Source organism: Apodemus sylvaticus, chromosome 10 (genome assembly GCF_947179515.1).
Source record: "Apodemus sylvaticus chromosome 10, mApoSyl1.1, whole genome shotgun sequence".
NCBI classification, from domain to species: domain Eukaryota; kingdom Metazoa; phylum Chordata; class Mammalia; order Rodentia; family Muridae; genus Apodemus; species Apodemus sylvaticus.
In genome coordinates, this window is record NC_067481.1 from 7,181,577 (window position 1) to 7,198,875 (window position 17,299).

A 17,299-nucleotide genomic window follows, 5' to 3' on the forward strand; every position below is an offset into this window, starting at 1 on the left:
TATGTATGACTCACAATCCAGGGAATGGGGGAGTCAGCGAACCCCATTCCTGACCACCGGTCTGCAGAGAGGGGTGACCAAGTCATCAGAATGACTGACTGTCTTGGAGGAAAGGAAGTCTTTGACAGCTGTCTCCTGAACCCAGGCTCTGTCTGTCTCTCCACAGATAAAAGGGCTTCTCTCCTCAGACCAAATGAATTGCAAGTTGCCACAACCCACGGTGGGGCCAAGAGGTCCTCACCATCGCCATTCCAGCTGTCCCTTCTCCAGGAGCAAGGGTCACACAGGTCGTTTCTCTCCCAAACCCTGTCCGCACTCTGAAGCAGAGGTGTATCCTGGAATCACCCAGAGGGACCACAGCACTCCAGAGCACCACTTCTGAGGGGTGTTGGAGCCCCCCCCCAGCCACCTTCATTGTAAAGCCCTGAATTACAAGAGGATTGGTGGAGGGTCAGTCCCGGAAGGAGATCAGGGACTGATTGACCCTGAGGACTTGATGACATCACAGCTGAGGCAGAGACAGAGCAGGGAGGAGCTTGACCAGTCACAGGCCCATCACCTGCTCCACCTGTCTTCTCCAGCCTTCTGGGGTGTGTGGGGTTCCTGTTCTTCCTCAGGCTGGAAACCTGTTGCTTCCTACTTACTATAACAGAAGAGTCCGGGTACCCCCTCCTCATGCACCCAAGAAGGAGGTTCCCCAGCCAGCCTCTTCAGCCAAATGCTCCATCTTTCTTTTGCTCCCCAGCACGTCCCCGCTTTTCATCCACTGGCTGCGGCCACAGCTGGAACGCTCAGCTGGGGTAGGCTGGAGTAGTTAGTACTCCTTCCAGCTCCTTCTGGGGGCCCAGACTGTCCCCTCTAGCTTCACCCCACTCCACTGTGAAGCCTGGTCTCCCCAGGGCTTTCAGACAACTAGGGGGCCTAGATACAAGGTACAGCAGAATCGTGGCCCCAGGCCTGGAAGTCACATCTGGCTATAGAATGGCATCTGCTAACTGCCTCAGGGTCTCCCAGGCCTTGACAAGCAGGGGCTGGACACAGTCTGTGTCAGGTCCAGTGTGGGAAAGTTCTGTGAGGAAGATCTTGGGAGATGTAGGGAACCTGAGGTACTGATTGTGCCCAGACTCCCTCCCAAGGTGCTCTCCTCTCTTCTGTCTTCTCTCTCTCTCTCTCTCTCTCTCTCTCTCTCTCTCTCTCTCTCTCCCTCCTCTTCTGTCTCCTCTTTCCCCTCTTCCCTTCTCTCGCTCCCCCTCTCCTCTCTCTTTCTCTCTCCTTTCTCACCCTCCCCCCTCTCTTTCTCTCTCCCCTTCCTTACTCCCCTCCCCTCCCTTCCCCTTCCCTTCTCTCTCGCTCTCTCCTCTCTCTCTCCTCCCTCCCCCTCTCTGTGTTGGGTCTGGTTAGAGGAGGGGCCCCAGCTGCTCTTGATTCTGCATGGATCATGTAAAAGCGAGAATTCCCTGCGTTTCCAGCCCTGGAATGGTATGGAAGTGAAAACCAGAGCAAAGGCTAGCCCAGAGGTCCTCAGCGTGCGTCCTCACAGCAATATCACCGAGGTTATGGGTGTGGCTGAGTCTCTCAGGAGCCATGCGCATGCAGAGTCACATCCATCCTTCCATGGACACGCCCCTCCTGTCAGCAGTGGACCCCCATCCCGGACTCCTGCTCAGAGAGCAGGGAACAAGCGCGGCCTCTAGCTAATCCTTGAACTCCCTAGACTGGACAGAGGGAAGAACGCCCAGAGACCTCCATGTTCTATCTGGAGGTGCACTGTCCATGTACACCCAGTTCCGAGTGTGGAGGGGGCGGCTTTGTTGCACCACCACCCTGAGTCTACCCCACAACCTTTTTGTTTTCTGGGCCCAAGCCTGGGGCCACCCCCAAGTGCCGACTCCTCTTCCTCAGAGCCCCAGGTACTGCTTTCTCACCTCTCCTGACTGGTTACCACCTCGGCCCCTCCTGGTTCTCCCTGCCCTGGGGTGGGCCAGATGCCGTGACCCACACCATTGTACCCAAACCTTTCCCTCAAGATAATTATATTTTTTATACAGCATGTTCTCCTCTGTTGTCATGCCTGTGTTCTGTTGGGTGTGGGTGGGAGAGGGGTGGGGGCTAAGAGAAGTTGGGGAGGAAGGTGGGAATATGTGAGGTCTATTCATCAGAGGGGTCCCTGAGCCCCTGCCTCTGCACAGGATCATTCCTGGCATCTCCCATTCCTGGCATCTCCCATTCCTGGCATCTCCCATTCCTGGCATCCATCTCCTCTGCTTTGATCTCAAAACCTGTAGCAGCTGAGGGCAGGATGGCGTTGTGTCTTCCCGCCAGGCCCACCTGGGCTCTTTTGAAATCAGGCAAGAAACCATTCTCCTGAGGTTTCCACTTGTCACCAAGGATCTGAGCTTTCTCATTCCTGGGGAGTCTCCATTAGGGGATTTCGATTTCCTTAACTATACCTGCTAAGATTTTTGGGGGTGCCAGATTTGGTACTTTCTTCTCTCAAGGATGCCTTCCCAAACAGGTGGGCAGTAGGCTCTGCTTTCTCAGCCAAGTCTGGGGTCATCTTGTTCCATCCAGGATTATGTACCCAACCCAGCACAAATTAGAAAGGTATATAGGATGTAGGTGCTGTGTGGGTTGCTTAGCAACCATTTAGCGGTTGTAGGCCACCTGTTTCCACTTTACAGGTGAGAAAAATGAGGCTCTCTGGGGTGAAGAACACAGGTCTTCTTGGCCACAAATTCCTTATACCCAGGCCACCAAGGGAACGGAGATACCATTCAACCAGCCAGGGTCACATAGCATGTGCAGTTGTGACTACTACTGGTCATCTTAATTATTGCGCCTAACTCTGGAAAGGCACGCGAGTCCTTGGCCAGACAATCCAGGGGAGGACCTAGGACCAGGTGAGAAAGACACTCAAAGACAATACAGAGTGGGTTGGGTGTCAATGATCAGAGACTAAACTGAAGGCAATGGGATCTTGAGTCTCCAGGGGACAGCAGTAGGAGTTAGAGTCTAAGAAACCTGAGGGGACTTCAGACATGGATAAAGGGAAGAATTCTACACTGTCTTCTTCTTCTTCTTCTTCTTCTTCTTCTTCTTCTTCTTCTTCTTCTTCTTCTTCTTCTTCTTCTTCTTCTTCTTCTTTCTCCTCCTCCTCCTCCTCCTCCTCCTCCTCCTCCTCCTCCTCCTCCTCCTCCTCCTCCTCCTTCTCCTCCTCCTCCTTCTTCCTTGCCTTACATAGACCTACATCTAGCACATAAAGAATATATGCTCATGGGGCTGGAGAGATGGCTCAGTGGGTAAGAGCACTGACTGCTCTTCCAAAGGTCATGAGTTCAAATCCCATTACCCACATGGTGGCTCACAACCATCCATAAAGAGATCCGATGCCCTCTTCTGGTATCTGAAGACAGCTATAGTGTACTTACATATAATAAATAAATCTTTTAAAAAAAGAATATGTGCTCAAAACTCTGGGGTCCAGTGAGAGGGCTTAGTGGGTAAAGGTGCTTGCTGCCAAGCCTGTAAGCTGACCTCTACATGTGTGCCATAGCACATGGTAGTGCACACACACACACCCACACAAAGATAAAAGTTGTGTAATATGACATCATCTCTCTTGGATTGGAAGAAAGTGCCACGCTCTCACTCCACTGTGTTTTACAAAGGCCTGCAAAACTTCCTGTTCCCTTGTGCATTTAGCCTTCCATTGAAAAACAGGGAAACTGTACAAGTTTAGAAAAACTAGTAGTTCTCCGTTTGGGGATTAGACTCTAGTGACGTTTTCCGGAAAGCCTACACAAAGTACATGTATGTGCACAGACGCATGCACATTTGGATTCAACTTTGCTTGCGATTCTAGAAAGTTTATGGCCAGAGTCTGAAGAGGTCCAGGGACCCTGGATTAAACCTCTTTGGGCTGGGGGCTGGAGAGATGGCTCAGCAGGTAAGAGCACTTACTGTTCTTGCAGAGGATCTGGGTTTGATCCCCAGTACCCACATGGTGGCTCAAGACCATCTGCAATCCCAGTCTCAAGGGCTCCACCATCTTCTGGCCTCTTCAGGCACTGCACATATGTACTGCACATATGTGGCACACAGACATACAGAGAGGCAAAACACTCAAACAGGTAAAATAAAAATATTGGGTTTTTTGTTTGTTTTTAAATTGCTTCGGGTTGGATGGCTGTGAATTCAGTGCATTGCAAAGTGGGTAGTGATGTGGCAGAGCTGGGACACAGGGTGAATCAGCTCAGAAGAGCGTGGTGTGGTTAACTAGTATGTGGTTAACTCTTTCATTAAAAAAGAGACCCAGAGGGGCAAGAGCCGGTCAAATGCCATTCAACAGCCACAGGGCAGCAACAGCTCAACTCGCGATGCCTTCTGCGAGTGTCAGCCACCGTCTCCACACTGACTGACCTCAGATACCACGATCTCCCTTTCTCCCTGGTGCATGCTTGAATCAAGTTCTTAAATAAATCAGAGTAGGAGATGTCTGGGCTCAGGGAACAGCCACAAATGTACAGAAAACTGCCCTGCCTCCTCCAACTGTGCGGCTCCATGCGTTTGTTTCCTTATATATAGAATGGGCGTTATAATCATAGTGTCACCCACAGGTTATTAGGATGTGTGTTAATCTGATGAAGTACCCTGTGTGCAACCTGATATTTAGCACACCCCAGTTAATAGTGGTCACAGTTACGGCTGGCCTGGGAATGCCCTGGGGGTGCTTCTCATGTTTGTGATTTGCTCTGCTATCCAGTAGATGGGTCCTAGACAGTCCCAGGGAACAGCCTTCCCTTCAGGCTCACTTCTGAGAACATAGCTTACCCTTACTCTCAACACACCCTGGCTCCCAGGGCAGAGAATACAGAGGCATCTTTATGACACCAGTAAGGGGTGCTGACACCCCAGCTCAGGGAACAGAGTTAAAGATGAACCTGCCCATCCAGTGGGAAAACCCCAGCAAAGGCCAGCAGTGTTTTGGGGGTGTCCAAGGAGCTAAGGATCTTTTCTGAACAGGTTTCCTCTCATCTTCTCATTATCTGAACCCTAAATGTTATCAAAAGAATCTCCCAGGAGAGTGGTGGTGGCGCATGCCTGTAATCCCAGCACTCTGGGAGGCAGAGGCAGGCGAATTTCTGAGTTCAGGGCTAGCCTGGTCCTACTGAGTGAGTTCCAGGACAGCCAGGGCTACACAGAGAAACCCTGTCTCGAAAAAACCAAATCCAAAAAACCAAAAAAAAAAAAAAAAAAAAAAAAAAAGAATCTCCTGGGAGGTGGGAAGATTGGGGTAGATGTTAGCTTCAGTTCGTAGTTGAAGACATAGAATTTCATGGAAGCTAATACATTTCTGAGAGAGGATCTCTCTATGTAGTGCTGGCTGTCCTGGAACTTGCTATATAGACCAGGCTGGCCTTGAACTCAAAGATCCACCTGCCTCTGCCCCCTGAGTTCTGGCATTATAGGTATGTGCTGTACCTATAATGAAATTTGAAAACACCTGGTTGTTTTCAAATTTTCAATCATTTGTTGAAATTTATAAGGTGTCCAGAATGTATGCTAAGTATTGTGTACCCATTTAACCCTAACAATAAAACCTCACCCTTGGGCTGGAGAGGTGGTTCAGTGGTCAGTGGCTTCCAGAGGACTCAGGTTCCGTTCCCAGCACTCACGTAGCTGCTCACAGCCCTCTGTAATCTCTGGGTTCCAGAGAATTTCATGCCCTCCTCTGACTTCCATGGACACTGCACACATGTAGTACACACACACACACACACACACACACACACACACACACACACACGGAAACATTTGTACATATAAAATATAAATTAAACCTTGACACTTGTTTATGGAGTAAGTAACTCCATTGTCGTTATCCTCGTTTTAGAGGCAGGAAGGCAGAGACAAAGTGACATTTCCTAGATGCAGTCTGAACACAGGGCCTGCAGTTGGTGAGGACACCTTTGATTTGAGACTCCTTGATCTGGGCATGCTCCAGGTCCTGGGCAGGTGCCAGGCTCAGCCACAGAGCAGGAGGGATGGAGATGAGACAAGATGGGGTGTGGGTCTACAGGCAGGACGCTGGGGGTAGGTGTTTGGGAAGACAAATACATTTCATGTCTGCTGGGGTGAGGGAGGAGACTGGGGGAAAATTTTGTCCCAATATGGCAGCCTACCTCTCTCTTTTCTGTCACCTTTCTCTTTGTCCCATTTTACTCTAGGTGTCAGACCTCTTGGGCTTTCTCTATCCCTCCCCATCCACAAATATCTCTCTGTCTCTGTCTGTGTGTCTCTCTGTCTCTCTCTCTTTCCGACATGTCTTACTGCATTGTCCAAGCTAGCCTATGGTATCAAACTCATTGTATAACCCAAGCAGGCCTTGAACTCATCCTCCTGCCTCAGCCTCCTCTCAGATTGCTGGATTACCGCTGGGCACAGCCGTTCTGTGCCCATGCTGTCTTTCTCCGGTCTGTCTCCCACTCGCTCAGGCTTCTTGTCCCTCTGTCCTGTTCTGATTGTCAATGGTTGAGCCGGAGCCTGTAGCCCAGCCTCACCTTCAGGCATTACGCCTTCCCCTTCCCTTGACCTTCCACCTCGGCAGCCTGTGGGGCCGCTCTGAGAACACACGGCGGCCCCGGGGACACCAGTGTGCAAATGCCTGAGAGCCACCAGAAATGGTCTGGGGGCTGTTCATACCTCAGATCTCATCCTAAATAGCCACGACCTAGTCCAGTTACATAACTCTACAAAACGGATCTCAGTTTGTTTTACAGCGGGAGGCTTCTTGATACACAGCATGTACAGGCAACCCAGCCCGGCCTCCTGTTAGGTGTGAGACACACGCCTGTCGTGACCCAGCTGGGCGGTGTTAGTAGTGACATCCACTCTGTCTATTGCTATGGAATAAATGGAAGGGCTGCTGTCATTTCATTCCCATAAGGAAACTGAGGGGCAGAGTTATTTGTGAAAGGCACTAGATCCACACCACTGGGAGGGCCAGTGTTAGAATGCTAACCTAGGTAGCCAGGGCCCTCAAATCTTACACCCTTTCTCTGGGTAACTGGCTTGCTGGGTGGGAGGTTCCCAGTCCTTGGGGGGAGGGGTGGACAATAGGAGAAGCAGCCAGTGTAGTGATGTACCCTGTAATCCTAGCGCTTACCAGACCAAAGCAGGGTGATTGAGAGTCCAAGACCCACCTGTGTTATGTAAAGAGACCCTGTTTAAAACAAAATAGAGCCTGTGAGGTGTCTAGGTGGGAAAACCACACTAGCCACACAAGCCTAATGACCAGAATTGGGTCCCTGGAGTTCACATAAGGTAGAGAAACAACTCCATAAAGCTGTCTGGTCTCTGCACATGCTCCACCTCTGTGGCAGAGGTACCAGAGTGGTAAGATTTGAACCCCAGACCCTGAGTCTTTCTGGCAGTCCCAACCACCCTTCACCCCACTCCCCAACACCTCCCACTTCCCCGTTATACAGACCCTTGATCACCCATTCAGTTGGCCCTGACTCAAGCCAGGATCAGGGGCTCAACTAGCCAGGCCTGGGGAGGTGTGTGGGTCTCCTGCTGCCTGTCGTCCACTGTTCTGCAGCCCTGGAGGGAGCTCAGATGGCTCTGGAGAGTGCGTGAATGCCGGAGTGGGGGCTGTCAGGTCCTCTGAGGAAGAGGCAGGGGTGGGGGTTAGGGGGGTGTCCAGAGCTCTTCTGGAAGGCTAAGGCTGCGTTTATTTGTGAACTCAGCATGTCTGTGTCTGTGACTTTGTTCATTTGTCTGTGACTTGGTATCTCCAGCTTCCCAGGAGCTGTCTGTGTGTGTGTGTGTGTGTGTGTCTGTCTGTCTATGTAGTGTTTGTGGTATGTGTTTGTGTGTGTATGTGTGTGTGTGTGTGTGTGTGTGGTATGTGTGTAGTATATGTGTGTGTGTAGTGTGTATGTGGTACATGTGTGTGATGTATGTATAGTATTTGTGTGTGTGGTGTGTGTGTGGTATATATGTATGTGTAGTGTGTGTGTATTGTGGTGTATGTATCTGTGCACATGTGTGTGTGAGTGTGCATGTGTGTACATGTGTGTGTGTGAGTGTGCATGTGTGTGTGTGTGTGTGTGTGTGTGTGCATTCTCACAAAGGGCTGAATCCACATCATTTTGTTTGGAGTCTATTTTTAGACTCTTCCTCCTCTCTATTATCTATTTTTAGGGCCCCAGTTCCTTTCAAATGGAAGATCCAAGCTCTCAGACACAGCCGTCCCCACCCCTCACCCTGAGTCAGGGCCCCACAAAACTTATACTCTAACCTCATTCTGGGTGACTGGCTTGTGTGTGTGTGTGTGTGTGTGTGTGTGTCCTCAGTCCTCGGGAGGGTATAGGCACTAGGCAGAGAAGAGCCAGTGTTCTAGAAGACAGAGGTAACATGAGAACCAATACATTTTCAGGGGCACACGAGCTATTGAAGGCTAGTGAAGGTTCCTCTATGTTAGGGGATCCAGTCAGGAGGTTAGCCTGCCTCTCCTTAGGATGATGGGTTCTCTTTTCTAAGCCTGTGAATGGGGATAACTATAACTGCCCCCCCCCAATCACAACCCATTGCAAGGTCAACATAGAATTCTTAGCCCAGTCCTTAACCCAAACCATGTGGAGGATCAGCCAGGAGACCCGGAGGACAGGAGTCTGGGGCATCAGATGAACCCTGAGCTGATGGCAGAGGAAGCTGGCACACTGAGTGCTCCCCAAGTCCCCCGTAAGCTCTGTGTAGAGTGTTCAATATTACACAACAGAACTGGGAAGGGGATTGTTCTCCTGAGGCCCCAGCTTTCTCTGTGCAAACCTGTGCATCTGTATGCATGCATGCATGCATGCACACACATGGGCAAGGAGAGGGGCTGGAGGAGCACACGCATCTCCCTGCTGTGACACAGTCGTCTATTATCAGTATTTGTACCAATGCAATAAAACTATTTCAACAATCCGACAACACGATGCTGTTACACTCACAATGGCACAACCAGTATCATTGGATGAGATCTGCTTCCAGCACGAGGCCAGGGCACTCACGATGGCCACTGTCATCTCTCTCCTCTCTCCAGGGATCCCCACTTCATACCTTTCGCCTTAACTTTCTTAGAAACCCAAGGCTCAGAGCGGTTACGGTCACATAGCAAGTCCAACCCTTGCTCTAGAAGCTGTTCTTGGTTTTCCTCCACAGAACCCATGGCCCCTCTGCTCCCCTTCCAGGCCAGCTACTACACCCAGCAACCCCAACACCCACTGGTTCAGCTCACTGTACCTCACAGGAGACAGCAACCCTGCCCTGAAGCGAGAAGAGGAAACCAGTGCTCCCTGGAAGATCTCTCTCACCAACAGCAGTACCAGGCCAGCAGTTCGGGCTCTGGTTATTGACCTTGTCCAATAACTTTGAGGGGCATCTTGGGCAACAGATCCTTTCTCTGCATGATAGGAGAGGCTGAGAGACCTCGGAGCATCGGCAGAAGCCCTGTCACCTCCCTGCTTTCTTCTCTTCCTTCCTCCTCCCCGGTTCCCTGAGTCACTACTTACCCTTCTTTGTCCCCCACAGAACCGGCCAGCGGCCAGGAAGGCTGACTGCAAGTAGAGGCTTGAGCCAGGGTGAGGTGGGGTTCTTGGAGGTGAGATGCTGAGGATAGGTCCTGCCGAGGCTGGGGGAGCTTGGGATGTTAGTCCCGCTCTCAGCTGGCTAGGATCTGAGCCATGAACCCCATCACTTCTTTCCAAGCTTGTACTGCTCCACCCTGGTGAATAATGCCAGCTGTCTGGAGAACTGGGCCTTGCTGGTTCTTTGATGAGTTGGGGGGAGGTATAGGTGGGCGGGGACAAGGAAGGGCCAAAGACTGAGCCAAGGCTCAGACCGTAGAAATGGTTAAATTGCTAACAATAGGTGCCACCCCAAGCTCCTCAGGGCACTGTGTCCTTCTGACTCTCGGTAGCCCCCTTTGGGCTCTGGGCCAGGGCGGGACTCTGGCTCACCCCACCTTGACCACAGCAATAATTAACCCCATGAACTCAGCGCATAAAGATCCAAATCACAGAGGGGAGGAATCATCAATGCCTCAGGAGGGGGAACTCCAGAGGCCCCAGGAGGGCATCCGGCTTCGCCTACTCCACACCGTCCCTGCCTGGCAGGCACCTTCACCCCATTCAGGGAGTGTGGGAAGGCCTACTTGACTCTGACTTAGAGGATAGCTTCTCCATCTTCTGACTTCGTTATTGTTTTTTGAGACAGGGTTTCTCTGTGTAGCCCTGGCTGTCCTTGCTTGGTAGACCAGGCTGGCCTTGAACTCAGAGATCTGCCCACCCATGCCTCAAGAGTGAGTGTGCCACTGCTCCGGGCTGTTCCCCATCTGCATCTCTGATCTTCTTCATTCTCCAGAGCTTGTTTACCCGTACTCCTCCCGTCTACTCTGCAGATGGCTGAGGTCCCAGGGAAGCAAGACCACCTCCCGTGTGCTGAGGACGGCTGAGGTCCCAGGGAAGCAGGACCACCTCCCGTGTGCTGAGGACGGCTGGGGTCCCAGGGAAGCAGGACCACCTCCCGTGTGCTGAGGATGGCTGGGGTCCCAGGGAAACAGGTGTCCCCAGCAGGCAGGGCTTGCTCTGTGCCAGCCTTCGGTCCCTCCTCTTCCTAGCAGCCTGCTCTGCTTGTCTGCTGGTGTGTCAGTGTGCTGGCCTGATGGCTGAGGGTACATCAGCTGGGGATGGCTGGGACGTCACGGAGGAAGCCAGGGAAAAGTGGGGAAGGCCTGGGGAGGGGGTCCATGGCCCCAGGAGTGAGCCCACAGGATGGCTGGCTATTGGGAAAGACAGGAGATGCTGTTTTCTTTCATTCATTTTGAAAGATTTCATTTTAAAGTGTGTGTGTGTGTGTGTGTGTAAAGGATTGTGTGCATATTTGGAGACAAAAAAGGGGGTCAGAGGGAGTCACAGGTGGTCCTAAGCCTCCTGATGTGGATCTGGGAACCAAATTAGAGTCCTCTGTGAGAGCTGTAGAGAAACCTCTCCAGCACCTCCCTCCATCCCTCCTTCCCTTCTGCCTCCCTCCCTTCCTCCCTCTCTTTCTCTCCCTCCCTCCCTCCCTTCCTTTTCTTTTCTCTCTCTATTATGGTACATCATTTTATTCTTATTTACTTACTAGACAGGATCTCACTATGCAGCCCTGGCTGTCCTGGAACTCACTCTGTAGACCAGGCTGGTCTTGAACTCACAGAGACCCACCTGCCCCTTCCACCTGAGTGTTGGTGATTAAAGATGCACGCCACCTTAAAGGGCTGAACTCTTGCAAACAGTGTCATTTTATTCTTTTTAATCGGTGAATAAAACTGCACTATGTCTCTGTACCTCTTTCTTTATCCATGTTAACCGCTGAACATCCAGGCTCTTCAGCATCTTGGCTGTGGCGAACAGCGCTGCATGAACCTGGATGGGCAAATACCTCTGTGTAATGCCTCAAGCCAGGCGCGATGCAGCTGGGTCTTAATGCAGTTCTGTCTCCAGCTTTTGAAGGATTCTCCATACTGGTTTCCATATGGCTACAAAGCTGTTCCACCCTTCCACTGGGTACGTGAGGGGCGGGGCACATCTCTGGGCCCACACGTGGCTCAGCTGCAGATGTCTGCCTGGGTTCAGATCAGTGGGTCATGGGTGGAAGCATCATGTGCCTTTCCCCTCCCTTCCACTGTGTTGATTCTGGTGGACCAGTGTTGGGAATCTAGTAGCTGAAGGGTGGAAGGGGACCTGTCCCACAAGCTGTTGTTGTCCAAGTCAGACTGCCATCGTCATATGTGCTGCAGTTACATGGAAGGAAGGGACAGGAAGAGTCATTGACTGTCACCTGAGCATCCAGTCACCCCCCTTCCTAATTGGATGCAACACCACCCTAATTGTTTGGGGCCTTGGGGCTTTCAGAAGGGGCCTGGAATATAGACCTAGGAAAGAGCAGAGAGGACTCCATGTGCACAGCCATCAACTCTATGTGCACAGCCGTCCTCCACGCTTGGGACAGGCTTTCTAATGCAGCTGCTTTTTAGTTACCTCCCTGGAACTCCTCACCCACGCTTTGTAAGTAAGCCTGATACACTTGTTATTTCCTTGTGGGTAAGAAGAGTTGGTGGGATTTACTTTTGGAAGCTTGAAAGGAAGCAGGTAGACATCACCTATAGAGAATCCCTTAACTAGGAAGAAGTCCTCCCAACAGGACCTAAATGTCTGCCACTGCTTAGAGGAGGACTGCTTGATTCACATCTTACTGGGGTATCAAAAGAGATTGCTCTGCATTGCCAGTGAGATGCTGGAGGTGTTTGTTATGACAGTTTGTGTATTCACTAATACAGGCAGACCACACACACACAAAACCTTGATTCCTACAGAGGCTCATTGCCAGGCAGCGTGTGACCCCTGAGACCTACAGCTAGCAACTAGACAGCACGCAGTCTGAGGACAGTGATACTGGAAGCTACAATTCTTGACTTATAGTAAATAGATGGGTTGAGTGAGCCAGATGGTAGTGGTGTACACCTTTAATCCCAGAACTCAGGAGGCAGAGGCAGGCAGACCTTTGTGAGTTTGAGGCCAGCCTCATTGTACAGAGGTAAATCTAAGACAACCAGAAACCCTATTGGGGTCGGGGGAGGGTTTGGTGGAGGACCAAAAAATGGGTTGAAAGAGCACAGGAAGCCAAACCAACCCAAGACTTTCTCCGAGGTCCCAGTGAGAGGAGAAATGGGTCACCAGTTCTGTGGTTTGTCCAGAAATGGACTTGGCAAGACTGGTCTGCGGCTGGATCCAGCCAGTGTCTTGAAGGTATTAAGGTTGGGGTTTCTGAGGGCTTGACTTTCTCCCCTGGGCTGCGGTTCCCAGTCCTAGGGTAGTTGTGTCTGAGGTGCCCTGTGTCCTCTTTGCCAGAACTGCCGATTTAATTCTCTGCTGACTTTGCACAGTTTCCCCTGCAAGCTGTATATAAGATATGGTAGTTATTAATAAACTTGCTTGGCATATGTCATCAGCTTAGGCAAGACTCTCCGGTCTCAGCTATTGCTTTTTTATTTATCTGTCTTTTTCTTCATTCCTCATTCCCTGGACCTCCCACTTGATGCCTACCATCCAGGACCCTTATTTCCAAGAGTTTGGGCCAGATGAGCAAAATGCACTTGTGGGAGCGCCGTGAACATTGATGGTTGAAGTTTCAAAGCCCAGAGGATGGGCAGTGGCCAAATGATTATCCTGAGAATAAACACTTAGGTGGGTGGACGGGCAGGCCCTGTTTGTGAGTCAGAGGTCAGTGAGTGGTCACTCTGATGCAAGGAGAACGTGACTGGGGACGATCCAACCATGTAAGGTCAGGCTGACTACTACAGCCTGAGGTCCAAAGGACCTTATGTCTGTGAAAAATATCAACAGCCAAGGCTAGGGATGTGGCTCAGTGGTGGACCCTTGCCTAGGCTGGCAGGGAAGGCTTGGGGTTAGTTCTCAACACTTAAAGTTGGGGTAGTGTGGCTAGCAAACATGTGTAGTGTAAATATCATTGACTGTAAGTAGGAATATAATAAGAAGTCCCGCTGAGCGGTGGTGTCACACACCTTTAATCCCAGCACTTTGGGAGGCAGAGGCAGGCAGATTTCTGAGTTTGAGGCCAGCCTGGTCTACAGCGTGAGTTCCAGGACAGCCAGGGCTATACAGAGAAACCCTGTCTTGAAAAACCAGAAGAAGAAGAAGAAGAAGAAGAAGAAGAAGAAGAAGAAGAAGAAGAAGAAGAAGAAGAACTCCTCCCCTGCCCCCCACACACATTGGTATTTGTTCTACCTTGCTTTCTGTTGCTGTGCTAAAACACTGACCAAACTAACTTGGGGAGAAAGGGTTTATTTGGTTGGTACTTATATCTCAGTCCATCATTAAGGGAAGTCAGGACAGGTACTCAAGCACCAGGAACCTGGAGGCAGGAACTGAAGCAGAGACCATGGGGAAATCCTGCTTATGGACTCGATTCCCTTGGCTTGTTCAGCATGATTTCTGATACAACCCAGGCCCATCTGCCTAAGGGATGCAGTGCCCATGGTGGACAAGGCCCTTGCACATCGATCAGTCAGGAAGAAAATGCCCCCCCCCCAAGCATTCCCACAGGTCAGTCTGACAGAGGCAGTTCCATCAGATCAGCATAAGGTTAATCTTACCTTTTAATTTATATTAGTTGGTGTGTTTGATAATATTAAGGCTCAGAGAGATAAGTATCTCCTGGATATAACAACTTTTATATCATTTGACACTTCTAAGGCCACACACTGGTGAGTATTCTTGACTTCAAGGCCCAGTTATAGTTTTCACTTGTGCTGGAGAATTATGTAGACAGGTTGAAGAGTTTCGAAGGGATAAAAGCAGGCCAGAGGCAGGTGTGTCACACTTGGCTCTGGCTGTCTCTAGCATAGTCACAGGCTGGGAGCCCATTCTAAGCAGAGGTACATGAACTTGCTTGGGTATCTTCACTGGGCCCTTCAGTCCTGTCATGAGGAGTCAGAGAGATAGTTTAGATTCGCATAGACCTATGGCTAAACCCTGAAGTCACTCAGCTCATGTTTATTAAATCTACCATCCTCACGTTTATGAACAGAACCACAGACAGAAAAGGCACGGAGGGCTGAGAAGACAATGGTGTGCCAAAATGGGCTGGGAAGAGGCCGCATCTCTCCCTCTATCAGCAGCTGCTGGGAGCAAGGCATCCACACAGGGCCAGCTGCCAACACCCACAGCCACTGGGATCCTTGTGCCCTGTTTGCCTGGCTTCATTCAACTGAATCGACCAATTATACCTCTGATATTACTATAAAAGAACATTGTTTCTTAATCTTTATTCCATTCGACACTTCTGATATGCACTGTAAAAGAACTTTATTTATTTATTTATTTATTTATTTATTATTTACTTTTGGTTTTTTAAGACAGGGTTTCTCTGTGTAGCCTTGGCTGTCCTAGAGCTAGCTCTGTGGACCAGGCTGGCCTCCAGCTCAGAGATCTGCCTGCCTGCCTCTGCCTCCTGAGTGCTGGGACTAAAGGTCACCACCACTGCCCAGGAAGAACTATTTATTTATTTATTTATTTATTTATTTATTTATTTATTTGCCTTTGTTCTATTTAATAGGCTCAGTCTCCTCTCTCCCCTCTGACACCCCTATGTTAGGGATTAAACTCAGGGCCTCATGCATACTAGGCAAGTACTTTCCCACTGAGTTATGCACCCTGCTCTAAAAACTTTACTTTTTTTTTTTTAGTTTTTCAAGACATGGTTTCTCTGTGTAGCCCTGGCTGGCCTGGAACTCACTTTGTAGACCAGGCTGGCCTCGAACTCAGAAATCCGCCTGCCTTTGCCTCCCAAGTGCTGGGATTAAAGGCATGCGCCACCACTGCCTGGCTAAAACTTTACTTTTAAAATGTTTTTCATGTTGGGGCTGGAGAGATGGCTCAGCGGTTAAGAGCACTGCCTGCTGTTCTTCCAAAGGTCCTTACTTCAATTCCCAGTAACCACATGGTGGCTCACAGCCATCTGTAATGGGATCCAATGCCCTCTTCTGGAGTGTCTGAAGACAGCTACAGTGTACTCATAAATAAAATAAATCAATCAATCTTTTAAGATGTATTTTTCATTTTAAAAAGATTTTCTTATTTTATTTTGTGTATATGAGTATTTGGCTGGATGTATGTTTGAGGGTGTGTGTGTGTGTGTGTGTGTGTGTGTGTGTGCCTTTGGAGCTCAGAGAAGAAAATCAGGTCCCCTGGAACTGGAATTATAGATAGTCATGAACCACCATGTGTGTACTGGGAACTGAACTCAGGTCCTCTGCAACACAGAGAACAAGTGCTCTCAACTGTTAAGACCTAAATTTTTTCTTTTATTTTAAAAAACAGAATTGCATAGGCTGGAAAAATGGCTCAATTGTCCAGAGCTTGTATTGCTGTCGCAGAAGACCCGAGCTGAGATTTTAGTACCCATGTCAGGAAGCTTAGGACTGCCTATAACTGCAGCTCCTGGGGCTCTAGTGCCCTCTTCTGGTGTCTGAAGGTATCTGCACTCATGTGCACATGTCCACACACAGACACACAGACACACAGACACACACACACACACACATATACACATACACACACACAGTGATAAAAATAAAATGAATTTTTAAATATTTATTTATTTTATGCATATGGGTACAACATAGCTGTCTTTGGACACACCAGAAGAGGACATCAGATCCCATTATAGATGGTTGTGAGCTACCACATGGTTGCTGGGAATTGAACTCAGGACCTCTGGAAGAACAATCAGTGCTTTTAATATCTGAGCTGTCTCTCCAGCCCATAAAAATGAAATCTGAAGAAAAGAAAACAAACAAATAAACAAATAGAATCATAGGCTCAATACTAACTAGTCCCTGTACCATGCTGGGGACACTGAGTTTGAGTCCTCAGCATCACACAAAAGAAAAATGTAGCCGGACGGTGGTGGCACACGCCTTTAATCCCAGCACTTGGGAGGCAGAGGCAAGCTCCTCTCTACTTTTGTAAAAGTTGTATTTTATGTTTATGAGGCAGGCCAGCCTGGTCTACAGAGTGAGTTCCAGGACAGCCAGGGCTACACAGAGAAATCTTGTCTCGAAAAACCAATTAATTAGTAAGTTAGTTAATTAATTCAATCAATTAAATTAGAGTTAAATTATAACATACATATAGCCCGCTGGTTTGATCCATGTCACTGTCTTTTGGTCTGGCCTATTCCTACACTTCCTGTGCACGCAGTCCTACAGCGAGGACTTGAGGCTGACCTCTTTCAGCACAGGTCTGTGCAACTCAACCTGTCAGACCATCTATCAATCTGTGCCCGGTCCAGTGGCTCTGTTTTATTGCTCAGGCTCTAGAGATGCATCATGGGTCACGTGCCCATTCTCCTGGGCATGTAAACCATTTCCAGTTAGCTGTGATCAGCCAGGCAGAAGACTCTGTGGACATATGTTTTCATTCCTGTTGGGAGCTACCTGGGAGGTGAATCGCTAGGTCATGCAGTGGATATATATTTTATTTAACCTTCTACAAAACTGCCACTGGGTTAGTGACACTTATCTGTAATTCCAGCATTTGAGAGGCCGAGGCAGGAAGATTGTGAGTTCGAGGACAGCCTCAGCTACATGGTGAGACTCAATTTCAACAAACCAAGGACTAGAGTTATTATAGTCCAGCGATAGGCTTGCCCAGCAGGTGCAAGGCCCAGGTTTGGATTCTCAAGGCAC